The sequence below is a fragment of the Electrophorus electricus genome, unplaced genomic scaffold (genome assembly GCF_041902795.1).
Source record: "Electrophorus electricus isolate QZ-2024a unplaced genomic scaffold, ASM4190279v1 Scaffold91, whole genome shotgun sequence".
In the NCBI taxonomy this organism is placed as follows: Eukaryota; Metazoa; Chordata; class Actinopteri; order Gymnotiformes; family Gymnotidae; genus Electrophorus; species Electrophorus electricus.
In genome coordinates, this window is record NW_027658808.1 from 65,001 (window position 1) to 72,255 (window position 7,255).

At 59.8% G+C, this 7,255-nt stretch overlaps 3 non-coding genes across 3 annotated transcripts in view; all 3 read right to left on the reverse strand.

Moving 5' to 3' along the window:
- The window catches only part of LOC145656781 (28S ribosomal RNA), a 4,149-nt gene extending 3,663 nt beyond the window's left edge, over positions 1-486 (reverse strand). Inside the window, exon 1 of the ribosomal RNA XR_014122375.1 lies at positions 1-486. This exon is cut by the window's left edge and continues 3,663 nt beyond it. This is a non-coding gene — a ribosomal RNA (28S ribosomal RNA).
- A 615-nt stretch (positions 487-1,101) lies between these two features.
- On the reverse strand, positions 1,102-1,255 carry LOC145656784 (5.8S ribosomal RNA). Its single transcript, XR_014122378.1, has one exon. It is a non-coding gene; the product is annotated as a 5.8S ribosomal RNA (ribosomal RNA).
- An 881-nt stretch (positions 1,256-2,136) lies between these two features.
- LOC145656773 (18S ribosomal RNA) lies at positions 2,137-3,975 on the reverse strand. The gene has a single exon (XR_014122367.1). It is a non-coding gene; the product is annotated as an 18S ribosomal RNA (ribosomal RNA).
- Between the last annotated feature and the right edge of the window lie 3,280 nt (positions 3,976-7,255).

The window sequence follows — 7,255 nt, forward strand, 5'->3', positions numbered from 1 at the left end:
GCCTCACCGCCGGGTTGAATCCCCCGGGCAGACTGTGCGGACCCCACCCGTTTACCTCTTAACGGTTTCACGCCCTGTTGAACTCTCTCTTCAAAGTTCTTTTCAACTTTCCCTTACGGTACTTGTTCGCTATCGGTCTCGTGCCGGTATTTAGCCTTAGATGGAGTTTACCACCCACTTTGGGCTGCATTCCCAAGCAACCCGACTCCGAGAAGACCGCTACCCTGGCGGGGCTGGGGCCATTTACCGGCCTCACACCGTCCACGGGCTGAGCCTCCATCAGAAGGACTCAGGCCCCCGGCCCGCGCCAGGAAGAAAACAGACTTCCATACGCCACAATTCCCCTCGCCCGCACCCGGACGGGGGATTCAGCGCTGGGCTCTTCCCTCTTCGCTCGCCGCTACTGAGGGAATCCTTGTTAGTTTCTTTTCCTCCGCTTAGTAATATGCTTAAATTCAGCGGGTTGTCTCGTCTGATCTGAGGTCGCTCCCGAGTTCGCTCTGGAGGGTTGCCCAGAAGCGTGAACACCGCCGGGTTAGGGGACGAGTCCCTTTTCACCCGGGCTAACGAGGACACAGGTCGGGACGTCACGGACGTGCCACGGACAGGTCGGCCCGTAAGGAAAACGCCAGAGGCAGAGCCACCCGAACCCCGACCCCCCCACCCCCCCCACCGGGGGAGGGGGGGGGGAACGCATGTAACAACAACCTCCCTCCGCTCGCGCACGTAACGGAACAGAACAGACACCTTTCCGTGATCCGCCTGCGCAGGGGGTGAGAAAAGAAGCGAAAACGTGGGCAGCCAAAGCGGAGAGAACCCACCGGCAGCCACGCTCGCTTCTTTCTCGGGCGCAGGGGACCACGTTCCTGGCCAGGCCAGGAGCGGAGCCGAAACGAACCGAAACGAACCGAAGCGGGGGAGGAGAAGCTTGTGCACGGAGAACGGGCACTCAACCGCAGCGAACCCACCGACCGGATCTCACCGAGACAGCGACCGGGAACCGTCTGCTTTTAGGAAGACGGAGGCCAGGGGGCACCCCCCCACCTACGAACCTCCAACCGCGGTCCCGCCTGAGAAGGCAGGTCCGACAGATAGGAATAGCGACCCTCAGACAGGCGTAGCCCCGGGATGGACCCGGGGCCGCAATGTGCGTTCGAAATGTCGATGATCAATGTGTCCTGCAATTCACATTAGTTCTCGCAGCTGGCTGCGTTCTTCATCGACGCACGAGCCAAGTGATCCACCGCTAAGAGTTGTACTCTTTTATTTCAGGCTCAGTTTAGGTCTTTCACCACGACTACAAAGACAGGTTTAAAAGGTTTCACCAACCGGTCAGGCGCCCCCGTCTGCGAGTGTTGAAACGGGCGCGGGGTTGCGCTTTGCCCACACGCCCCACGTGGCAGACGAGTCAGTCTTTGAACCGCGGCCCTCCGCGCCCGCCCCGTCCGACCCCTCGAAAGGGGTGGAACTCACGTAGCGTGGGCCAAGCCCTAGGTACCTGCCGGGGGTCCCCCTGAGACTCCTTTCTGAGAGAGAGAAGCAGGGGAACCGGCTGCGCCACCCACCACCACCACGCCCCAGGACGCCGGTGGGCGGACGAACACAGGAAGGGCCATGGCCTGCCCCACGAGGAGCAGCGCTCGCAACCCCCCCCGGAAAGTCCGCTCGTCAGCGAGCAAGGGGACGGGGATGAATGACAAGGACAACAAAATAGGAAAACCCCTCGCGGTGGACGGAGGCAGCGGCCGTGCGAGCGAGAGGGAGGGCGCGGGACGGACCCGTACGACCCGCTCGACTCGCAGGCGCTTCTCCTGCCGGCAAGGTGAGGGGAAACCGGCCTTCACCCGACGAGCGGGGACGCCGAGTTTTTTGAACGACGCGTCTCTCGCGCTGGAACCCAGAGAATACCGGGGCCTGCGGGGGGGGGTGCTGAAGGACGACGCGGAGGAAGAGGCGGAGGACGAGGAAGGGGTGGGAGGGACTAGGCTCCTCCTTTATGCCTTCTGTCCAGCCTGACCTGCAAGCGACCACGTGTAACAGCAACCCCGAAGACCCTTTCGACCCTGGGCCCCGACGCGGGGGGACGGCGAAGTCGAGGGGGTCGGGAGAGGAGGCACGCCGGACAGCGTTACCCGTTAATGATCCTTTCGCAGGTTCACCTACGAAAACCTTGTTACGACTTTTACTTCCTCTAGATAGTCAAGTTTGATCGACTTCTCGGCGCTCCGCCAAGGCCCGCGAGGAGCCCCGGCGGGGCCGATCCGAGGACCTCACTAAACCATCCGATCGGTAGTAGCGACGGGCGGTGTGTACAAAGGGCAGGGACTTAATCAACGCGAGCTTATGACCCGCGCTTACTGGGAATTCCTCGTTCATGGGGAATAATTGCAATCCCCAGTCCCCATCACGAATGGGGTTCAGCGGATTACCCGCACCTCTCGGTGTAGGGTAGGCACACGCTGATCCAACCATTGTGGCGCGCGTGCAGCCCCGGACATCTAAGGGCATCACAGACCTGTTATTGCTCCATCTCGCGTGGCTGAACGCCACTTGTCCCTCTAAGAAGTTTGACGCCGACCGCGGAGGGCCGCGTAACTATTTAGCATGCCGGAGTCTCGTTCGTTATCGGAATTAACCAGACAAATCGCTCCACCAACTAAGAACGGCCATGCACCACCACCCACAGAATCGAGAAAGAGCTATCAATCTGTCAATCCTTTCCGTGTCCGGGCCGGGTGAGGTTTCCCGTGTTGAGTCAAATTAAGCCGCAGGCTCCACTCCTGGTGGTGCCCTTCCGTCAATTCCTTTAAGTTTCAGCTTTGCAACCATACTCCCCCCGGAACCCACAGACTCGTGGTTTCCCTCACGCTGCCCGGCGGGTCATGGGAATAACGCCGCCGGATCGCGGGTCGGCATAGTTTACGGTCGGAACTACGACGGTATCTGATCGTCTTCGAACCTCCGACTTTCGTTCTTGATTAATGAAAACATTCTTGGCAAATGCTTTCGCTTTCGTCCGTCTTGCGCCGGTCCAAGAATTTCACCTCTAGCGGCGCAATACGAATGCCCCCGGCCGTCCCTCTTAATCATGGCCCTGGTTCAGGAAACCCACAAAATAGAACCGGAGTCCTATTCCATTATTCCTAGCTCAGGTATTCAGGCGAGAAGCGGGCCCGCTTTGAACACTCTAATTTTTTCAAAGTAAACGCTCCGAGCCCCGTCCGGACACCCAGCCAAGGGCATCCGGGGGGCACCGGGAGACAGGGTCTGAGACAGGCGGTGGCACGCCTCGCGGCGGACCGCCAGCCCACTCCCGACATCCAACTACGAGCTTTTTAACTGCAGCAACTTTAATATACGCTATTGGAGCTGGAATTACCGCGGCTGCTGGCACCAGACTTGCCCTCCAATGGGTCCTCACCCATGGGTTTAGGATACGCTCATTCCGATTACAGGGCCTCGAAAGAGACCTGTATCGTTATTTTTCGTCACTACCTCCCCGTGTCGGGAATGGGTAATTTGCGCGCCTGCTGCCTTCCTTGGATGTGGTAGCCGTTTCTCAGGCTCCCTCTCCGGAATCGAACCCTGATTCCCCGTTACCCGTGGTCACCATGGTAGCCGACTATGGTACCATCGAAAGTTGATAGGGCAGACATTCGAATGAGACGTCGCCGCCGCGGAGGGCGCGCGATCGGCCCGAGGTTATCTAGAGTCACCAAAGCGGCCGGGGGGCCCGAGCCCCCCGGATGGGTTTTGGGTCTGATAAATGCACGCATCCCCCGAAGGGTCAGCGCTCGTTTGCATGTATTAGCTCTAGAATTACCACAGTTATCCGAGTAACGTGTGGAGCGATCAAAGGAACCATAACTGATTTAATGAGCCATTCGCAGTTTCACTGTACCGGCCGTGTGCACTTAGACCTGCATGGCTTAATCTTTGAGACAAGCATATGTTACTGGCAGGATCAACCAGGTAGTTTGCACCGTGGTCTGGGATGAACCACGAGTGACATCCGCCTCCCCTTCCGGGGGCTAGGAAGCAGCGGGTTGTAAGTGCGTGCGCCGTCAGGTCCAGACGCCATACAGGGCTACCCAGGACAGCTTCCGCGGCCAGTGTAAACGTGCTCGCGCACCGCCCTCTGGCCTTCGGACGCCGACCTCTCACCTTGATGCAAAGCTGTCCCATCCGGTCATGCCCGCACCGTACCCCGTCCACCTCCTCCGGAGGTGCGGACGGCCGACTCCAGGTGCTTTCGGCGTTCCCTCTCTTCACGCCGTTTTGATTTTCGTGGGCCGCTGGTGGGGGGACAAGGGAAAGACCTCGTCGAATTCCCTCCCCCCTAGCCTCGCTCAACCTACGTTTCGTGATGTAACCAAGAAGAGTGATTCGTGGGCCCAGGTAGGTTTGAAGAGGAGGCCAACAAAGCAGGGCACTCCCTTCCTCCCAAACCACAGACACCAGTATAGGACAACTGAGTAGACAGACTGGCCGTCTGAGTCTCCCCCAGAGAGTTCTGGGATGGGTTACAAATAACCCCCACCCCCCATCAGAGGCTTGACCCGCTAGAACCAGGGAGGATCTGTCAAAACCGCTCTCCACATCAGAAGTTCTGGATCAGCCGGGGCTGGTCGGCAGACGTCCACCTAAGGCCGTGGCCTAACCCCGTGTGGGGGGATAGCGCTCGCACCCGTACACGTGGACACCCGCTCGTCAAATGGCTGGCTCCTCACTTACCGTAGGGGGAATGGTTTGCCTACCCCTGGCGGGTCTGGTACTCCACTCTACCAAACAAGGAAGCAACACACCAATAGACCCCTGCAACACCGGGCAGCTTTGGGCAGTGTCACTACACTCCTCCTTGTTCTTCACGTTCCTTCCGTGGTGATTTTTTTTTTTTTTTCGTGGCCATTGCCGTGCATGGCTTCCCCATCGCTTTGCATGCTCTCCATTGCCTCGTGCTGCTTCACCATTGGTCTCACCTGGAGACCGAAGCCGCTCTCCCAGTAACCCGATGGTACCTGGCCAGAAAACCCCGTGCCCGATTTCATCTAGGACAAGGGCCAAACCACAGACCGTGCCCGTCCAGGGTCAACCCCTGGTCGGACAGGCCTGGTGGGTCGATACCATGGATGTGGCAGGCCGACGAGAATCCACTGGTACATTTACAAACACGCCCACCCTGGTGGCATGGCTGTACGACCCATCGTCGAAGCACGCTGCGGCGGACTGAGCCATTGGATCCAGTTGCCTGGGCGTACACTCAGCCCAACAGACGCACTCGGGTCGGGGAGAGCAAAGCAGACTGTGTGCCTGGATGTGCCCACTTCCATAGGGGAATCGGCATGATGGTTCACTTAACCCGAGGAGGGCTCCCCTCGCGGGATAAGCACCCCCCTCGGGGGATGGGGGGGGGGCATCCAGAGCACACCACTTTCCGGTAGGGGACAGGCGTTTGATCATGTGTCCGAGGGAGAGCTCCCCTTGCCGGCCGAACACCCCTCGGACTCCCCTTGGGCTTCCAGAGAACGCCACTGGATGAATTTAGTGCTTGGACCCCATTGATTCTCTTTGCTCTCCCATATACCCGACGGGACCTATTTGCAAAACCCCGTGCCAACCAGACCTCCAGGAAGGGGGCTGGCGGCTAACCATGCCCAGCAGGGTGCACCCTGGTTGGACACTTTGGGAGGGTCGAGAGCCTGGAAGTGCCACCCGGGGGAGTAATTCTGATTTCCGTTTTAATGCACTCAGGGACAGCCCGAGGACCTCTGTAGTGCACCTGAGGCGGACTGAGCCGTCGGGTCCAGGGGTCTGGAGTTCGGAACCTCCAGGGTTCACCTGGCTGTTCTCTTAGCCCGGCAGGGTGCACCCTGGTCGGACACTTTGGGAGGGTCGAGAGCCTGGATGTGCCACCCCGACGAGTAATGAGTTTTCCCTTCGTATCTCTTCCGGACCAGGTCCGATTCGCACGAAACTCGCTGGGCATGGCCAGGAGCGCCCCCTGCTGCCCACGCCACCGTCCCCGCGCTTCTACTCCCGAGGGCCGAGGAGACAGCGAAGCGTGGGTCGGGTCGCCTGCTTCCAGGGTCTCCCTGGTACTCTCCAGTCTCCCGAGTCCATCGGGTCCGACCTCGTATTTTTAGCCCAGACGGGGAATGAGAAAGGGGCCCCCGACCGCCCGAGGGCGGGCGCTCGCTTCTCAGCCTAGGAACGTCCGATTCCCACGAAACTTTTACGCCAGACGTTCCTGGCAGCGAGCGCGTTCAAAGGTGACCCGCGCTGCTTCTCTCCTCCCAAGGGCCGAAGAGATATTCGTCTTCAAACCCGACCGGCCCTGTGTTTGCCGCCCCGGCGGTTTTAAAAAATCATAGCGTAAAAACGGTGGGTGCGCTTCGCCTGCCGCTTGGACAGCGTTAAACGGCAGCCCCGGCTCTTTCCAAAGGGCCCTCAACCGACTTTCTGCTCCCAAGGAGCCCAGAGATATGAAACCGATAAATCAAAACCCCGTGCCAACCAGACCTCCAGGAAGGGGGCTGGCGGCTAACCATGCCCGGCAGGGTGCACCCTGGTCGGACGCTTTGGGAGGGTCGAGAGCCTGGATGTGCCACCCCGACGAGTAATGAGTTTTCCCTTCGTATCTCTTCCGGACCAGGTCCGATTCGCACGAAACTCGCTGGGCATGGCCAGGAGCGCCCCCTGCTGCCCACGCCACCGTCCCCGCGCTTCTACTCCCGAGGGCCGAGGAGACAGCGAAGCGTGGGTCGGGTCGCCTGCTTCCAGGGTCTCCCTGGTACTCTCCAGTCTCCCGAGTCCATCGGGTCCGACCTCGTATTTTTAGCCCAGACGGGGAATGAGAAAGGGGCCCCCGACCGCCCGAGGGCGGGCGCTCGCTTCTCAGCCTAGGAACGTCCGATTCCCACGAAACTTTTACGCCAGACGTTCCTGGCAGCGAGCGCGTTCAAAGGTGACCCGCGCTGCTTCTCTCCTCCCAAGGGCCGAAGAGATATTCGTCTTCAAACCCGACCGGCCCTGTGTTTGCCGCCCCGGCGGTTTTAAAAAATCATAGCGTAAAAACGGTGGGTGCGCTTCGCCTGCCGCTTGGACAGCGTTAAACGGCAGCCCCGGCTCTTTCCAAAGGGCCCTCAACCGACTTTCTGCTCCCAAGGAGCCCAGAGATATGAAACCGATAAATCAAAACCCCGTGCCAACCAGACCTCCAGGAAGGGGGCTGGCGGCTAACCATGCCCGGCAGGGT